Raw genomic sequence first — 18,591 nt, 5'->3', positions numbered from 1 at the left:
TCAGAGTCTTTTCCAATGAGTCAACTCTTCACATGAGGTGGCCAAAGTACTGGAGTTTCAGCTTTAGCACCACGCGGGTTCTATTCCTGGGTCAGGAAGATCCCCTGGAGAAGGAAATGGCAACCCACTCCAGTATTCTTGCCTGGGAAATCCCATGGGCAGAGGAGCCTGGTGGGCTACAGTCCATGGGGTCGCAGCGACCAGGGATGCTGCCCTTTCATTTAGATTATGTGTCACCACCAACAGTAACTATTAACATTGGTCTAACAACTGGCATTCCAAGCTTCCTTTCAATACACCAAGAAAAGCACAAAGAACAAAAGCAAACAAACAAAAATCAACACACCAAGAAGGTGTGATTGACCAAATTCAAGTAAGACACCTGTTATTCTAGGACATACTACATATGTTAAAGTTTTTATCACAATTAGCATTTGCATCATTAAAAGAAACTTTTGGGTTTTACTTTACTACATGCTCACTGTCAGAAATACTAGAAAGTAAGAATTAGAAACGGGAAGAAAGAGCACTTCAAATTCTATCGTGTGGAACTCCCCTGGCGGTCCAGTGGCTGAGACTCTGCACTCCCACTGCAGGGGGCCTGGGTTCCAGCCCTGGTGAGGGAACTGGATCCCACATGCTGCATGGAAAACCTGGCACAGCCGAATAAATAAGTAAATACTTTTAAAAACTCTGTCACCTAGAAACTAACACAACTTTGTAAATCAACTAATGAAAACAAACAAAACCCATCACCCAGGGAGAACCACGACTCCCACTTGGCCACAGCACTTGTAGCTGGGCTTGTCCTCTGTTCAACTTTCTGAAGCTCAACCCCCTGTGTGGAATCTACCATCCTCCCCAGTTACAAGTGGCAAGTGCAGTCCAGAAGGAAGGGTGGGGTGACTCCCAGCATCTCACAGTCTGTCTGGAGGGAAGTCAGAATCAGCCTTCGATCCTCCTTGGCTGTCTGTGCCTCCTGCCCGTCCAGTAACTATCTGGACTGTCAGAGCCATTGTCAACCTCAGCCAGGGCCACTGGCTGAAAACACAGCCTCCTCTGAGATGGTTTCCGTTATTGGGATGTTTGAGAGCCAGCCAGAGCCTGGCCTGGGTGCTGAGCAAACATCTGGGTGAGGGACTCGCCAGAGAGCCACCCAGCAGCTGGGGGCCATATGGGCAAGGAGCCTCCCAGCCGGCAAGGCCTCCCTCTTCCTCCCTGCACCCCTTCCTCCTCCCTGCACCCCCTCCTCCTCCCTGCATCCCCTTCTCCCTGCATCCCTCCCCCTGAACGCCCCTCCTCCCTGCACTCCTCCTCCTCCCTGCACCCCCTCCTCCTCCCTGCATCCCCTTCTCCCTGCATCCCTCCCCGTGCACCCCCCTCCTCCCTGCACTCCTCCTCCCTTCATCCTCCTCCTCCTTGCATCCCTTCTGTGGACGGAGAGTGGTGGCCAGCCTTCTCAGTACTTCTGCCCAAAGCACACAGTTCCAAGAAGCCACCGTCCATCAAAGTCGACGCTCCAGGACATTCTATCACAGTCTAACAACTCTGAAATCAAATGCAAATTTCAGTGCTGTCAGCCAAGCACACTTCAGTGACAGAACTGTCACTGCTTCGGAATGAGAGAATCCGGTCAGCATTGTTCACACTGTTGTCACTTCAGCTGAGCAGGGTCCACTGTTGGTGCGGCACGCGCTGAGGCTCACTGCCGTTTAAAGTGTTTCCAAAAAGATGACACACCAAATCGGAGATCATGGTCCCCAGAGGGGCATGAGAATAGCACAACAGAATATATTAGCACATTTCACACTAGTAAACACAATGTCATTGGAGGACTGACCAGCATTCCATACTTTATTGCAAAGTGATAACCAAAGGGCTCGTGGAACCTAAGACAGGAAGGCACCCTGGTGAAGCTGGGCCATTTCCTACTGAGACGCTCATCACAGGCCAAACAAGGCACCAGGGCGAGAGGAAGGGACAGCTCTCTTGGAATGGACAGGAGACACCACAGAGCAAGAGACGTATACATCCATCGTTCCTTGGGACTGTCTAAAAGGCCTCATGTCACAGGAGTATTCACTGGAAGGACTGATGCTGAAACTGAAGCTCCAATACTTTGGCCACCTGATGTGAAGAGCCGACTCATTGGAAAAGACCCTGATGCTGGGAAAGATTGAAGGCAGGAGGAGAAGGGGACAACAGAGGATGAGATGGTTGGATGGCATCACCGACTCGATGGACATGAGTTTAAGCAAGCTCTGGGAGATGGTGAAGGACAGGGAAGCCTGTTGTGCTGTAGTCCACTGGGCCGCAAAGAGTCGGACACAATTAGCCACTGAACAACAACAATTTTCTCACGGAGCCCCGAGGCTCCAAGAAATACCGGCTCATTCCACCGAAAGAGTAGCTAAGTCCAAACAGTGCAATAAAGTTTATATTCCAACATCCTAGGAGCCATTAGAGAAGGTGAAACAAATAAATTGACAGGAAACTAGTTGTACTTCATTCTTAAACAACCTCACAATGACCCCTCAAAGTGAGTTCTCAACCTCCTTCAGAAATGAGGAAGTTGAAGTTCAGAGACGTTCAATGCTGCTCCCAAGGTATCCGTGCTAAAAAAATGCCTCTGCCCTGTAGCGTATGTCTTTGCTTTCTTTGTTTCTCCTTCGAGGCAGGGATTGTCTTCGCCGTGTCTGCTTCAGCAGCACCTAGGATAGCATTTTGCCACAAAGTAGAATTAAGAGTTCTCGAATTAAGTCATCTGTTCCAAAGAACCCCTCAGGTTACAGCATCTTTGGCATTTTGAGTAGCTAACTCCACCACGTTGAACAGCATGGTGAGAAAAAGGTGCCAAAAGAAATTAGAAGAAAGCGTGCTTGGTGGCAGAGCCTGGATAGGGGTGGCTCAAAGTCACCGAGTGGAGACCCTCGTGGGTCCACGAATCTGTGTCATGAAGCATTTCTTCTCACCTGCCTCCCACACCCTGAGCCTGAGCACAGGATGTACGGCTACCACGGAGCTGGCGGAAACTGTCCCCGGGGCACACACCGAGAACGTGACATGAGAGGTGCCCACAGGCTCCTGCAGCTTGGAAATGACCACATGCGGAGAAGCAGGGGTCAGAGACCTCCAGAGACCATGGGACCCATCCACTGGGAGGCACGTGTGGAGAAAAGATCAGGGAACCGGACTGAACGAAAACACCCCCGGGGGGCCACCGTTAGGTGGCCTGGACACTGTGCAGAAGAATTCCTGCTCCCAGGCCCTGGGTGTCCCCCTGACCCTTGAGTAAGACCTCTTCTAAACACAGTCTAATAAAATATGAAACTGAACTTCCCGTAGCACAGATTCTGACAACAGGAAATTAACAGCGCCAGAGCATTAGTAACTAAGTATTAATTGGTGGTTAAGTGGTTAAGAATCTGCCTGCCAATGCACGGGACACGGGTTGAAACCCGGGTCCGGAAGATCCCACATGCTGCTGCAGCAGCTAAGCCTGTGCAGCACTACTACTGAAGCCTGTGCTGAGAGCCCGGGAGCCACGACGAGTGAACCCATGAGCTGCAACTGCTGAAGCTGGGATGCCCTGGAGTGTGTGCTCCAAAACAGGAGAAGCCACTGCAACGAGGAGCCCTTGCGCCGCAGTGAAGAGCCCCCGGCTCGTCGCAACTAGAGAAAAGCCTGCATGCTGCAACCAGGACTCAGCACAGCCAAAAATAAATAAATAAATATGTTTAAAAAATGGGGAAAAAAAAAAGGAAAACCAAGTCCTAACAAGACCTACAGGAAAGATGGCGTTTGAGTCCTGCCAAGTTAAAGTCTGCGCTGTGGACAGACCCACGCTAAGTGCCACCCCGCTGACACTGGCACCAGTGATCAGCCAGTAATTTAACTGTCTACAAGAACAAGACACAACACACTTTAGGCACTCCCCCCGCACCCCCCCAACACACAAATCAGAGAGGGAATGCACAGAAAACAAACATCAACATGGCAGACGTCAACCAAACCATAACAAAAACTGCATTCACTGATCCAAAGTTAACATCCCCAGTGGTGCGAAGGCTGACATCACGTACCCCCGAGAGGATGACACAGCATCCCCCCCCCCGAGTATTTCTGTCCGACATGCACAACCACCACCTGCTCAAGAGAAGAAAAGGGGCAACCCACACGGGCGGGGAGAGGGGGGAGACGTACGCAAGCGCACACACCCGACTGTCAAGGTCAAGGAGCACAAAAGGGGCAGTGTTACTGACTGGAGGACACCCAGGGGACATGACAACTAAATTTCATGTGAGACTCACGGCTGGACTGGACCAGGGGCCAGAAAAAGACATTAGGGAAAAGCTGGTGAAACTGGAAGCAGATCTGTGAAGCACTTAATAATACTGTAGCAATGTTAATTTCCTGCAGTTGGAATCTGGGCTATGGTTATGTGAAAAGGTTAACACTAGCGGAAACAATTATTTTTGCAACATTTCTGTAAGTCTAAAATGATTTCAAAACAAAAAGTTGAAAGACTGAATTAAATCAAATGTAAATAGATTAAGCAGGACAATTAAAAGACAGGGACTGTCACATTAATCAAAGTCTAGAACAATGGAAACAGTGACAGACTTTATTTTCTTGGGCTCCAAAATCACTGCAGATGGTGACTGCAGCCATGAAATTAAAAGATGCTTGCTCCTTGAAAGAAAAGCTATGACCAAGCTAGACAGCATATTAAAAAGCAGAGACATTACTTTCATGATAAAGGTGGTTTTTCCAGTAGTCATCTATGGATGTAAGAGTTGGACCATTAAGAAAGCTGAGCGCCAAAAAACTGATGCTTTTGAACTGTGGTATTGGAGAAGACTCCTGAGAGTCCCTTGGACTGCAAGGAGATCAAACCAGCCAATTCTAAAGGAAATCAGTCCTGAATATTCATTGGAAGGACTGATGCTGAAGCTCCAATACTTCGGCCACCTGATGAGAAGAACTGACTCACTGGAAAAGACCCTGATGCTGGGAAAGATTGAAGGCAAGAGGAGAAGGGGACAACAGAGGATGAGATGGTTGCATGGCATCACCGACTTGATGCACATGAGTTTGAGCAAGCTCTGGGAATTGGTGATGGACAGGGAAGCTGGGTGTGCTGCAGTCCATAAGGTCGCAGAGAGTTGGACAGGACTGAGCAACTGAACTGAACTGAGAATAACCTAAATGTCCATCCAAGGTGAATTCAGTGGTATAGGTATAACACAGCAATCAAAAGAAATGAGCTATTAATAACCTCAGCAACAAGGAAAAATCTCATAGATACCACACCAAGCAAAAGAAGCTGAACACCAAAGAGCTGAAACGAAAACCCGAATTATTCTGGTATAATTCTGTTTATGTGAAATTCTGGGCTCACTCAGTTGTGTCTGACTCTTTGCTATCCCATGGACTGTAGCCTGCCAGGCTCCTCTGTCCATTGGATTCTCTAAGCAAGAATACTGGAGTGCGTTGCCATTTCCTACTCTAGGGAATCTTCCCAATCCTGGGATCGAACCCAAGTCTCCTGCATCTCCTGCTTGGCAGGTGGATTCTTTACCACTAAGCACCGGGGAAGCCCCTGTGTGAAATTCTAGAACAGGCAAAACTAGAATGACATCAATCATCAGTGTTTGCCTGAGAGTCGGTAGGTGTTATCATGGAGAGACTCAGGGACCAGGGGATTTTCCAGGAACACAGAAATCTCGTTTGGCGATGCAGTTGCATGAGTTTGTCCAAATTTATTAAACTATACTCTTAACAAGGTATGAATTTTATTGCACACAAATGATACTTCAGTGAAATTGACTGAAATAAAAAGTAAGGGACTTCCCTGGTGGCCCAGTGGTTAACACTCTGCACTTGCACTGCAGGGGCCACAGGTTTGATCCCTGGTCAGGGAAATAGGATCCTGCATGCCATTCAGTGCAGAGAATAAGTAAATTAAAAAAATAAAATAAAAAGTAAGCCCCCCTCCATCATACAGTTATGGCAATACAGGGTAGAAAGTGAAGAAACAGAAGCCTGAATGAATGAAGCTTATGAGTTTTGACACTGCCAAGACTTTCCCCAGCCTTCAGATACAAACAGCTCAGGACGTTTCTTCAAAAACAGCCTTGCAGGTTTCACCAATAAAACCTAGAGGCCACTTAAGGCTCTTCCTCAGCACCTGGCATAGTCAGCCATGCACCTCTACAATCTCACTCGGAAGTAAACACCCCCAATCTGTCTGGCAAGGTTGAGACCAGGATTCTACTGATTTGGTCCCTGTAGAGCAAGCATCACCTGAAAATGCAAAGTTGCTGCGGTCAGGTTACTGTGGAGCTGACATGTTTGTGTAGTTTACTGATGCCACACCTAAGTGTGAAAATAACACCAACGCGACTCCTTCTCTCCAGACACAACCTGGCTTCTGATGATGTCAGCAGAGCTAGTCCCTGGCAACTGCACAGGAGTGATTTATGTGGTTGTCCTTCCCTGGTGGCTCAAAGAATCTGCCTAAATGTAGGAGACCCGGATTCAATCCCTGGAGAAGGAAATGGCAACCCACTCCAATACTCTTGCCTGGAGAAGCCCACGGATAGAGGAGCCTGGCGGGCTACAGTTCGTGGGGTTGCTGAGAGTCAGACACGACTGAGCAACTGACACACTTTCACTAGAAGCATACTTGGTCTTCCCAGGCGGCACCAGTGGTAAAGAACCTAACTACCAAGCAAGAGACATGAGAGACTCAGGTTCGATCCCTGGGTCAGGAAGATCCCCTGGAGGAGGGCATGGCAACCCACTCCAGTATTCTTGCCTGGAGAATCCCATGGACAGAGGATCCTGGAGGGCTACAGTCCATGGGGTCACAAAGAGTTGGACACGACTGAACAACTGAGCATGCATTAGGAGCATAATTAGTGTGACCGTCTGCCAGGCAGGACTTTCTACAGGCAACGCCCTGCTAGGTGCTTTCCATGCGTTTAGTTTAATCCTCACAGTGGCCTCTAAGCACTCTCTTAAATTGAGATTGTTTTAAAACAATTACTTATTTATTATTATTTTTGGCTGCGCTGAGTCTTGGTTGGCGCCGGGGCTGCTGTCCAGTTGCTGTGTGCAGGCTTCTCGTCGTGGTGGCTTCTCTTGTTGCAGAGCACAGGTTCTAGGGCGTGTGGGCTCAGGGGTCAAACCCACGTCCCCTGCACTGGCAGGTGGATTCTACACCACTGGGCCCCCAGGGTAGTACTCTAAGGATTTTAATATTTATTTTTATTTATTCTGCTGTGCCAGGTCTTAGATGTGGCACACAGGATCTTCAGTTGTAGCATATAGGATCTAGTTCCCTAATCAGGGACAGAACCTGTGCTCCCTGCATTGGAAGCATGGGGTCCTAACCACTGGACGGCCTGGGAAGTCCCACTGCTGCTGAGTTTTGAGGCCACAATCGGGCTCCTATTGGGCTGCAGAACTTGATTTCTTAAGCGCTGCATGTAGAGATTAGACTTACTCATTCATGATAAATACATTCGTGTTAATATTGATGATTTTTTTTTTCCAGAAATACTTTCCAATGCCAAGACAGTTAAACAGGAAAATATAAAATGGGGGCGGGGGGAAGCATGGCTGTCTAGTTATAGGGTGTAAATTCTTCCTGAAACTTTGGGATAGGGTTTAGCCTCACCAGACAAGCTTCCACAAAGTTTTCAAAGACTCTCCTAGAAACAGAGAAACGAGAAGCACGGTGCCAGGCGGGAGTCACTGTCAAGTCACCTGGGGCTGTTTTGTCTCTGGGTCACCTTCCCACTCTGATGAACAGTGCCTCATGTTGAGTGGAAGCCACTTTCACGCACACGGTCTCACTTAATTCCACAACTTTTTGAGGTAGGCACGAAGGGCACATTGTGAACCCATTGGCTTATTAATTTATCAATACTGTTGAGTAGTGACAGTGCTGATTTCAGGGGCTTCTCAGAGAATCCACTCAGATCAGGTCCTTCAAGGGAAATTCGCAGAGCCTGGAACCTGGAGCTCTTGTGAAGAGCTCCTTGTGAAGGCAGCTGTCACGGAGGTGTATTTTCACATCTCCTTTGCCTCCTCACTGTCAAAGCAAACCAAGTTCCAAACACGCAGTTCTTCTGGATCAAATCCTGAGCAGGTCCTGGAGCATCTGGGTGACGACCCCCTGACACCTTCACTTTGTTCAGTGAAGAGTTAAAGAAGGGGGCTGACCCTGGATGGCCCTAATTCACACAAACCATCACAGCGGATTTTCAGGATAAATCACCCTAGGAGCTGGCCTTTATCATCCCTGTCTACAGGACAAAGAACGGGGAGCTCAGAAAAGCTCAGGGGTTGGGGTGAGGTCCTCAGGTGTGAACAGCGAGTTGGGATTCTAACTCAGGTCCGTCCACTTGCCCCCAGAGGCTGTGTGCTCCCCACTGCTCGGGGGACAGGAAGCCGGGGCAGGGGGCAAAGGCTTTACATGCCTGAAGGTCACAGCTGTGCTGCCCTGAAGCCTGGAAGGCTGCTTTCCAGCCTGATACTGTCTAAACAACTGCTCGGCACACAGTGGCCCCTCTACTGAGGACACCCCACTTTCGGGGGACCCGCTGTCAGCCGGGAACCTCCCTGAGGTGGCTCCCGGCACAGTCCCGGCAGCACGCAGGGCCTCATCTAAGATGTGATGAGAACACGGTGTCACCAGCCACGTGGCTGGGAGCAAGGATGAGATGCGAACACAAGTGATCACAATGTAAGACCAAGTGTGAAAAGGACCCCACGGGTGAGCTTTGAACAGAAGCAGCCCTTCCCAGCCAGCTCCCAGACAGAGGGGTCCTTTCTGACAGAGGCAGGCAGGGGGCTGACATCTGGGGTGCCCACAGGAAGAGGATGGGGGTAGGGCAGGACTCTGGCTTGGCTGAAGCACAGGGAAGCAGAGAGAGAACTCTGAGAAGGTCATTAGGGGCAGGATTGAAGGTATTGAACCTGGAGTAAAGATACTCTGTGAGCTGAGTAGGGACAGGAGGAGTCACTCAAGGATGCTGAGCAGGGGGGCTTCCCTGGTGGTCTAGTGGCTAAGAATCCACTTGTTAATGCACAGGACACTGGTAGGATCCCTAGTCTGGGAAGCTCCCACAGGCCGCAGGGCAGCTGGGCCCTTGCACCGCAACTACTGACCCTATGCTCTAGAGCCCAGGGGCCAAAAGGACCGAGCCCACACCCCACAACTACCGAAGCCCGCACACCTACCGCCTGTTCTCTGCAACAAGAGAAGCCACCGCAATGAGAAGCCCGGCCTGTGCACCACAGCTAGAGAGCAGCTCCCCTCACCATAACTTGAGAAAGCTCGAGAGCAGCAAGGAAGACCCAGCACAGCCAAAAATAAATAAATACTAAAAAAGAAAAGAATGCTGAGCAGGGGAGGGATGAGGGGCAGCAGGGGAACGTCTGGGAGCTGGTGAGCGATGTCCCTGGGGAGTGGGCCAGGGATGAACAGCGGGTGGGAGAGCTGGGGCTATAATTCACATCCCGCCCGGCAGGAGCACCAAGACACGATGCAAAATGGACAATCGTTCCAAAGGATTCAGGGGAACTGGACACAAGAAAAGATTCTCTGAAAGTCACAGAAACACTTTAGAACAGTGGTTCTCAGACAGGGTCAATTTTGCCCCCTGGAGACAACTGGCTGTGTCTGGGGACACTTTTGGCTGTCATCACTGGGAGGCAATGCTGCTGGCATCTAGCAGGCAGAGCTCAGGGCCGCTGCTCAGCAGCCCACAGTAGACAGGACAGCCCCTACAGCAGAGAGTTCCCAGGTCCAAAGTAAACAGTGTCGAGGTTTGGAAACGTGGTTTGGGGACTATAAGGAAAGACAAGGGGCAGCGATGTTCCTCTCACCAGGAAGCTTGTGAGCCTGAAAAGTAGAGGAACCACCCGGCCTTCCCTGCAGAGACACAGCTACACACCAGGACCCACACACAACTATGCCCCCAGGACTTTCGTCCACGCTCCCACAATCTGCTACGGCCAGGCCCGACAGGCAGCAAAGGTGAGGACAGGCCTGGCACCCGCCCTCCAGGCATTGCCACCCAGAAGGGAGACGAGCTGGTAAGAAGTACACACGTGTCTGAAAATGTATACACGCTTGCACACGTCTGTGCAGTAAAGACTGAACAAGGGGACGTCCCTGGTGGTCCAGTGGTTAAGACTTTGCACTTCCACTGCAGGGGCTGTGGGTGTGCCCACCGTCCGCTGCATCCCCAAACCACCAGTGACGTGCGTGCATCGTCACAGATGGGGTCTTCACCACAGGAGATGTTGTTTAGTCGCTCAATTGTATCCAACTCTTTGTGACCCCAGGCTACATCCCCCCAGGCTCCTCTGTCCATAAGATTCTCCAGGCAAGAATACTGGAGTGGGTTGTCATTCCCTTCTCCAAGGGATCTTCCTCACCCAGGGATCAAATCCGCCTCTCCTGCACTGGCAGGAGGGTTCTTTACCGCGGAGCTACCAGTGAAGCCCCTAAGCAAAGAAGATGGGAGAATAGAAGATTCAAGAGGTTTTAGAATTCTGCACACTTACTGTTTGTACACAGAAGGAATTACTAGAACAAAATCTAGGAACTGTATCTTATGTCTTCAGCACTTTGGACATGCCTGGACCAATATTTATTATATGAATCATGCAATCCAATTCAATCCACAGAAAACCATTAAGGATGGCATTTTTTTTAAGGCAAAATAGGCCTCTTTCTAGCAAAGAACGTGCTACACAATTACAAAACTCACAGAAGATCAACAGTCAACAGCTATTCTGGGAAGGCTTTTAAGCTCAGGTGCTCTCAGCAGGGTTTCAGCTCCAGAGACTCGATGGGAAACGTGACATTCGTGGGGCAGCCGACGTTGAACAGGAACCAACAAAGCAGAGAGTTAGAGGCACTGACGGGCGCTCTAGAGCAGAGAGCCAGGAACAGAGAGTTGGGAGGTGGGCAGCGGGCAAAGCTGCCACTGAGACTTGAGGGCAGGGGTCAGCACAGTGAGGACAGCATCACGTGTGCCCACGTGGATAGGATGACAGGACCAGGCCATGGGGGAGCCTGCGACCACAGCAGTGGAGGTAGGAAGGGTGATCACATAGGGAAAGATACAGAGAATCTGCAGGAAGGCTCTGAACCTGAGACTCTGAGAGGTGGGACCCTTGAGCAGCTGGAGGCTAGGTCAGGAGCAGGGCTGGGGATTGTGGACTCTGTGCTTTGACATTTAAAGGACTCAACCCATCTGTGCCCCCTGCCACCAGGTGAGGCATTACCTCCATCCTGGAGAAGGGTGGTCGCCCAGAAAACCAGTGGGTCCCCGCTTGCGGGCCCGGGGTCCCCTGAGGCCACCAGGAAGGTCTCGGCCAGCATCCAGCCAGCAGAGGGTTTTGGTGGGGCTGAGAGGGTGAATTTAAAACCCTTGAGGTGGGAAAGCCTCTCCAGTGTGCACGCGAGCCTCCCACTGCTGGTGACCACCCCCTCCTCCCCTATGTCTGCCTTGCAGGTCGGTTCTGCTGGTTCCTAGACACACCTGATGGCAAGGCCCTTCATAGGTGCTGCATCCTGTCTCACGGGGTGGATGGACATGGCCTGGGAAGAAGAAAGACACCCATGTGGTAACTCTCCCTGTGCATTTAAAGCTTACTTCAGATGTGATTTCACAGGGGTTACCCTTTTAAGAAAAAGACAACATGTCAAGATACTGAGTGGTTTCCAAACACTGTCTGTCCAGGCATCTGCTGAGTTGAAAGAACAGATGTGTTTGAGATGGGGGTCCGTGAGACCCCTCCTCCCCTGCCAGGGCCCTGCTCAACCCCCAACCCTACAGCTCTGATCAGCACCCCAAGGGGCTCCACTTTTCCTTCCCTTCACGAAGGCTGACCCCAAACACCTGCCCCTGCTGCTGGTGGTCGTTCCACAAACCCAGAACCTCTGTCCTTGAATGTCGTGCCTGATGGGACATGGTTGACACCCGTGAGAGCCACTCCCTTCCAGGACTGACCCAGGCTGACCTAAGCAGCGGCTGTTCTGCTCATGGGAGCAAGGGGTGGTAGGGCTGGGCTGAGGGTTCTAGGTGCCTCCCCGATAGCATCACAGTCAACAACACCGCCCCCCCCCCCAACACCTCCAGCCCTGCAGAGTCTGGAACTTTACAAGCTCTGATCCTTTGCAGCCCTGATCCTCACCACCAGCTACTCCACCAGCTACCACATGAGAGGAACAGGAAGTTACTGTTGCCACCTACAAGTGAGGACATCAAGGCACAGAGAAGCCAGGCAGGTGGCTGGATCCAGCCTCCACTCTCTGAGCTGCCCACAGCCTGTGGACTCAGGGCAGAGCCCACAGAACCATCTAGAACCCCCACTCCATCCATCAACTCCTGCCCCTCGGTGGGCTAGGCCATTTCTAGCCCTACACTTAAACACAAAAGCTCTTCAAAGGTTTCAGCACTTTGAATGCAGGTCTTGTACCCCAAACAACTGTATGAGGTATTTAGTAATGATCGCTCAATGTTTCCCAGGAGAAACTTCCCAATGAGCATCTCAGAGATGATTCCACAAATGGGGCTTGACTTCCCTCAGCCTCTCTCAGCGATGGGAATCCTGACATCTCCAGGTATCTCCTGGGAGGAGAAATGGGGGGAGGGCTGGCAGCAGGAACAGAACCCAGGGGCTCTCTGCAGCTCCTCCCCCAAAGCCTCCCCTCAAAAGGAGAGCAGAGTGAGACTCAGCAGGGAACAGGGTCACCCCAAGTTCATTTCGGAAAAGCTTTGTTCTCTTTTCTTTTTTTTTAATATAGTGATTTTTATTATATTTTTATTATATGCTATGTAATCTTTTTTTTTAAGCTGTGTCAAGTCTTAGTTGTGGCACGTGGGGTCTTGGGATCTTTCACTGTGGTGTGGGCTCTCTAGTTGTGACACGCAGGCTTGGTTGCCCTGTGGCATGTGGGATCTTAGTCTCTGACCAGGGATCACACCTACGTCCCCTGCATTGCAAGGCAGATTCTTAACCATTTGACCATCAGGGAAGTCTCTCATTTCTTATTATTTAAATGGTGCACTTTCTTTTTATTTTATTTTTGGCTGTGCTGGGTCTACGCTGCTGCACGGGCTTTCTCTAGTCTCGGTGAGTGGGGGTTACTCTCTGGTGCAGTGCAAGGGCTTCTCCTGAGGAGCACGGGCTCTGCGGTGCAGGCTTCAGTAGTCGGGGCTCGCGGGCTTACTGCCCCATGGCAAGTGGGATTTTCCTGGACCAGGGATCGAACCCGTGTCCCCTGCACCGGCAGGCAGATTCTTAACCACTGCACCACCAAGGAAGTCCTGTTCTCATGTCTTTTGCTCCCCTAGTAATGCTCAGAGGGAAGTTCTGTTCCTGTGGCTTTTGCTCCTATAGTAATCCTGAGAGCAAACTTACTCATTGTTGGACGTTCCAAATCACTCAGATGTGACTCGGGGGCTACAGTCTGTAAACCAAGAACTTCTCAAAATGAAGCCCAGTTTAGTTCAGTCGCTCAGTTGTGTCCAACTCTTTGGGACCCCATGGACTGCAGCACGCCAGGCTTCCCTGTCCATCACCAATTTCCAGAGCTTACTCAAACTCATGCCCATCAAGTTAGTGATGCCATCCAACCATCTCATCCTCTGTCGTCCCCTTCTCCTCCCACCTTCAATCTTTCCCAGCATCAGGGTCTTTTCCAATGAGTCAGTTCTTTACATCAGGTGGCCAAAGTATTAGAGCTTCAGTTTCAGGACTGAATGAATATTCAGGACTGATTTCCTTTAGGACGGACTGGTTTGATCTCCTTGCAGTCCAAGGGACTCTCAAGAGTCTTATCCAACACCACAGTTCAAAAGCAACAGCTCTTCAGTGCTCAGCTTTCTTTATGGTCCAACTCTCACATCCATACATGAGCACTCAAAAAACCATAGATGGATGCCCAGACCCCAGGAAATCCCCGGCCCTATTAGTCAAATGGGAGTGACCTTCGAGGGTTAGCATTTCTGTGGTTCAAGGAAGCCACAGAAGAGAAGGGACCCTGGGCCCTGGCCCCCATGTCTCCAGCAGCTGGAGACAGGACCTCCTCACTCCATCGTGGGACGCTGGCTAACCACAGGGGCCCTTGAGGCCAGAGCCGGGAGCACAACCTAGCCCCTGGCTGGACCACAAGCCCTGCCTGAAGCCATGGAGGGTGAAACAGGAACCTTGTGAGACACCCACTGCTCTTGGTGGGGACGGCCCTCCTTTCATTGGCGGCCACCCACCCCCAGGCCTGGGCCACAGCAGAGGGATTTCCAAAATGGAACCAGCCAAAACTGTTGAAAACAACTGTCTATTAGAACTGGAAGAGGCCTCCAGGTCAATCTAACACCCCATGTGACAGGAGAGACAACTGAGCCCCCAGAGGAGATGCTACGATGCACCCCAATAAACCTCCCTCAGAAACTTCATGCAAGAACAGGACATACAGGCAGGCTGGGTTCTCCTGGGGTGTGGAGGGTTAAGAAACACCCCTGTGTCTTTAGGGCCCTGGGCTGGGCTGGCGACAGTTACAGTCAGTGTGAGGGTCTCGGTCAAAGCAGGAGTCGAGGGTCCCTGTGCTTGATATTTGGGGGTGGGGGAGGTCAGAGGAGAGCCTCCCCCAGTACTGATCAGCTTCCACAAAGAGGTGGGAAGAAAGCCCCGAGGGGAGACGCAGGAAGGAGAGAGGCTGACTTTAGAAAGTCTGGAAGAGAACTTGGGCTAAACAGCTGGGAAAGACTCAGCTGCAACCACAGGGGCCAGGAAGCCTGGAAATGCTGCCCAGCGGCCAGAAGGGCGAGACCCAGAGCCAGTGGGTCAGACTGGAATGAGGGGGTGGATGCTTAAATTTAGCCAGGTAAACAGTTCCAGCAGAGGGGCTGGGAGGAGTGGGCCACCATTGCCAAGGATGGCCAGCTTGGACCAAACGTCAGGTCCGCTTTCTGGGCTCCACCAGCTTGCTGCCTGGAGGGGGCAGTCTGTACCCCTCAGAAATGGGGAGAGGGTGATTTGTACTGTAAAAGGTGGCTCAGATGAAAAACCTTAGGGATTTCACCTTCACCAAGTGTCCATCCCCAAGCCCTCTCCCGGGTTTCTCTGAACTGCTGGATGCAGTTTGAAGATGTTTAATAGATACATCACCAACTCAATGGACATGAATTTGAGCAAACCCCGGTAGATAGTGAAGGACAGGGGAGCATGGCACGCTGTAGTCCATGGGATCACAAAGAGTGTGACATGACTGAGCGACTGAACAACAACAACAGGAATTAGCTAGGGATGCCCCCAGAGAAGGCAATGGAACCCCACTCCAGTACTCTTGCCTGGAAAATCCCATGAGCAGAGGAGCCTGGTAGGCTGCAGTCCATGGGGTCATGAAGAGTCGGACATGACTGAGCGACTCACTTTCACTTTTTACTTTCATGCATTGGAGAAGGAAATGGCAACCCACTCCAGTGTTCTTGCCTGGAGAATCCCAGGGATGGCGGAGCCTGGTGGGCTGCTGTCTATGGGGTCACACAGAGTCGGACACGACTGAAACAACTTAGCAGCAGCAGCAGGGATGCCCCAAGGTGAGAGTGGAGAACCACTTCCCTCCGCTCTGTCCTCTCCCCACTGGGGACTTCTAGATACACTGCTGTTGTGAGGCTCAAGAGACTTGAAGGAGCCCCCCAAACAGCAACAACCAACTACTGAAAACTCTACGGACTGTGTTCAGGTGTGGGGAAGAAGCAGGGGGACCGGTTGTGCAGAAGACGAAGGGGATTAATGGCAGGCAATTTGGAACAGAGCTCGGAGCAGAGAACAGCAAACAGGACAGCTCTGTGGGCTTACTCGGGTCTATTTTAGAGACGGCGAGGACCAACACGGCACGTAAAGCCTCCTCCCCTGCCAGACACGCCAGCATGGCCATCCAGAAGCCGCAGAGACACCAGGAGCGAAAATCAGAACAGGCTAGCCTGGGCTCTGGTCCTCCTTGAGGAAGAGCAAACAAGAAACTCTTTGAGCTGCCACTAGAGTAACAGCAGGGTGAAATATGCAGGTGAAGGGCAAGCCCCGGTTTTTCCTTTTCGTAGCATATGGCTCCCAGCAATTTGGCTTAGACTTTGGGCATAGAAAAATCTTTTTTTTTTTTTTTAGAAAAGGGTTGTTTGCAAGCCAATCAGACCCCTTGGAGGCAACGGCTCCACAGAAAGGACCCAAAGAAGGCTGTTTTCAGACTGAGCAGATGTCTGTTCACATATCCATACTCGAATACCCGAGAAGTTGGGGCCTGGGACTGCAGGGCCTGCAGACCCCAGCAAGTCCCAAGCCCGAGGGCCAGTTTTTCCTAGAGGGAAAGGAAGGGGGTTGCCCTCAGATGCTTATCCACATGCCACCTCGGTAGGTCCTTGGCTCCACAAACGTCCTCCTCTGTGCCTGCTCCACCTCTGATGGTGCAGAGACCTCTGTCCTCAGGTTTGGGACTGGACCTCCCCACAAACGCCCTGCGCATCATGGCTCCCTCAGCGTGCAGAGGTCTCAGCACCGCCTGCCCTTTCCAGTAGAGGTATCTCCTTCCTCCTGCTATTTATAGCTACAAATCTTCTGTGTGAAGACAGAACAGATGCTATTTTGAAATGGAGGAAACCACCAGGCAGCCTTCCACATCTCATGGGTCGGCAGGTCTGCCGGGGACCGAGTGGGCACCTAGCAGGCATGTGGGTGCAAGCTCAGGCTGGGTATCACTCATCCACGCCTGAGAGGGAGCCTTGCGCTTGGTAAGTGAATGGCACATGTGATTCCCCACCGGAGGGGCGGGCTCCAGGAGAGGGTCCTTGGCTCTCCCAGGTGTGCCCACTGTCCCCAGCCCCTGTGTTGCCTTAGGGCTAGCCTCAGGAGGGGCCACCCTGAGCTTCCACTGCGGCCCCTGGCCGGGTGCTGGTAATCTGGCCAGGAGCGTGACTCTGCCCACTGGAGATTACCGCACCCACCCTGACGGCACGCATCACATTGCTGTCAATGGAAACTTCCTAGGCCACTAGACTGGTAACAGGATTCTCCTCCAGGTACCAGGCTGAAGCTCTGCCCGGGTGGTGGTAACTGAAGGTGGTGGCCAAGCAGCCAGGTGGCAAAAGGGCCGGGGGGCGGGGTGGGCAAGCAGAGAGCAAGTCCCCCAGCACAGCCAGGTCACACCTCAGCGCCTCTCTCTGTCGGAGAAGCAATCCTGCTCCAAGCAAAGACAACGAAAACATCCAGGAAAGGGCGCTCTGTCTGGAGTGCGCGGCCAAGTATCCCCCGAGGCTCCAGGAGAGGGTGGAGAAAGGCCACCCCGCACCTCTCGCGGCCAGCAGGGAAGAGGCAGGGGGAGCGGAGGCGCAATGAAAGAAAACAGAAAACTCGGAGGACCAGCCAGAGACCTGCTCGGGCTTCGGCAGGAATCCAGGCACCAAACTCACACTGCTCGCGGGGGTTAAAAGAATCCAGATGGAGCCTCGCCACAGTCTGGCGGGCGCGGGGCGCAGAGCCCACCGCGGAGCCCAGCTGGGCCCGAGCAAGCGGAGAAAAGCGCGCGGGAAGCTCGGGGGCTCGCGGCGCGCGGACTGCCCGGGGCTAAGCCTGCGCGCCCGGGGGGCGGCTCCCCGCAGCTCCCGGGACCCGAAAGAGGCGACACCCGCCTGCCGGAGGGCGGGGACCCTTGCTACCTGCCGGCTGGGGGCGGCCCGGGCGGGGCGAGAGCCAGCGGCCCCAGCTTTGTTCGGCGGTAGAGACCCCTTCCCCTGCGCGCCCCCTGCCCCGCCGGGCCCCCCGACCCCGCAGACCCTCCCCGGTCCGAGCTCGGGGTCCCCGGGGATGCGGTGGGGTGGGGCCCCTCCTGCACCGCGCCTCTCTGCTCCCGACACGGGCACCCAGACTGGCCGGCGGGCGAGGGGCGCGGGGAAGTTGGGCGGCGGGGCGGGGGCTTACCTGCGCGTCCGCGGCTTGTCAGGCCCGCGGGCTCCCGCTTGCTCTCCGGCGGCCCGGCCCTTCCAGAGCCCGCGGGGCCCGGGTGGCCGGGGGCGCCGCCTCTCCGCGCTGCGGTTCGGTCTCGCCGTGCGTCCGCCCGGCTCCAGGGGTCGACCACTCGACCCCGCGGAGCCCGAGCTCTCTATTCGGAGGGCGCCTGGGTCCGAGCCGGCGGGCGGAGGCGGGCAGCGGCCGGCGGTCGAGCGGAGGAGGCCGGGCGCTGCGCGGGGCTCGGGCCGGGGGCTGCGCGCTCCTCTCTAGCCGCGGTCGGGAACTTGGGCCCGAGTTGGCTGCGGCGGTGGCGGCCGCGGCTCCGAGTGCAGGGCCGGCGCCGGCCGGCGGGTCCCAGGCCCCGCGCTCCGCCCCGCGCCTCCTCCCCGCCCCCGCCCCGCCGCGACAACCCGCCCCTGGGGCTCCTCCCGGGCGGGACCGGGCCTCGCACCTGCCTCCGCGCCCCGCGCGCCCGCTCCTTCTCGGGCCAGACTCCGGGGCGCGCGTGGGAAGCCCCCCTCCCGGGACACCCCGCACATCTACCGCCCACTTCGCCAG

General features: G+C 53.3%; 1 protein-coding gene across 1 annotated transcript in view; it reads right to left on the bottom strand.

The window, feature by feature from the left end:
* Positions 1 to 18,137, bottom strand: part of WNT5B (Wnt family member 5B) — an 82,404-nt gene extending 64,267 nt beyond the window's left edge. Inside the window, exon 1 of the mRNA XM_086402602.1 lies at positions 18,004 to 18,137. The gene's annotated coding sequence lies outside the window, so the exon portion shown is untranslated. The remainder of the gene's footprint in view (positions 1 to 18,003) is intronic.
* Between the last annotated feature and the right edge of the window lie 454 nt (positions 18,138 to 18,591).

The sequence above is a fragment of the Bos grunniens genome, chromosome 5, assembly GCF_055505025.1.
Source record: "Bos grunniens cultivar Pamir isolate PY7600 chromosome 5, Bosgru_T2T1.0, whole genome shotgun sequence".
Classification (NCBI taxonomy): Eukaryota; Metazoa; Chordata; class Mammalia; order Artiodactyla; family Bovidae; genus Bos; species Bos grunniens.
This window is presented reverse-complemented; position numbering and strand designations above follow the sequence as displayed.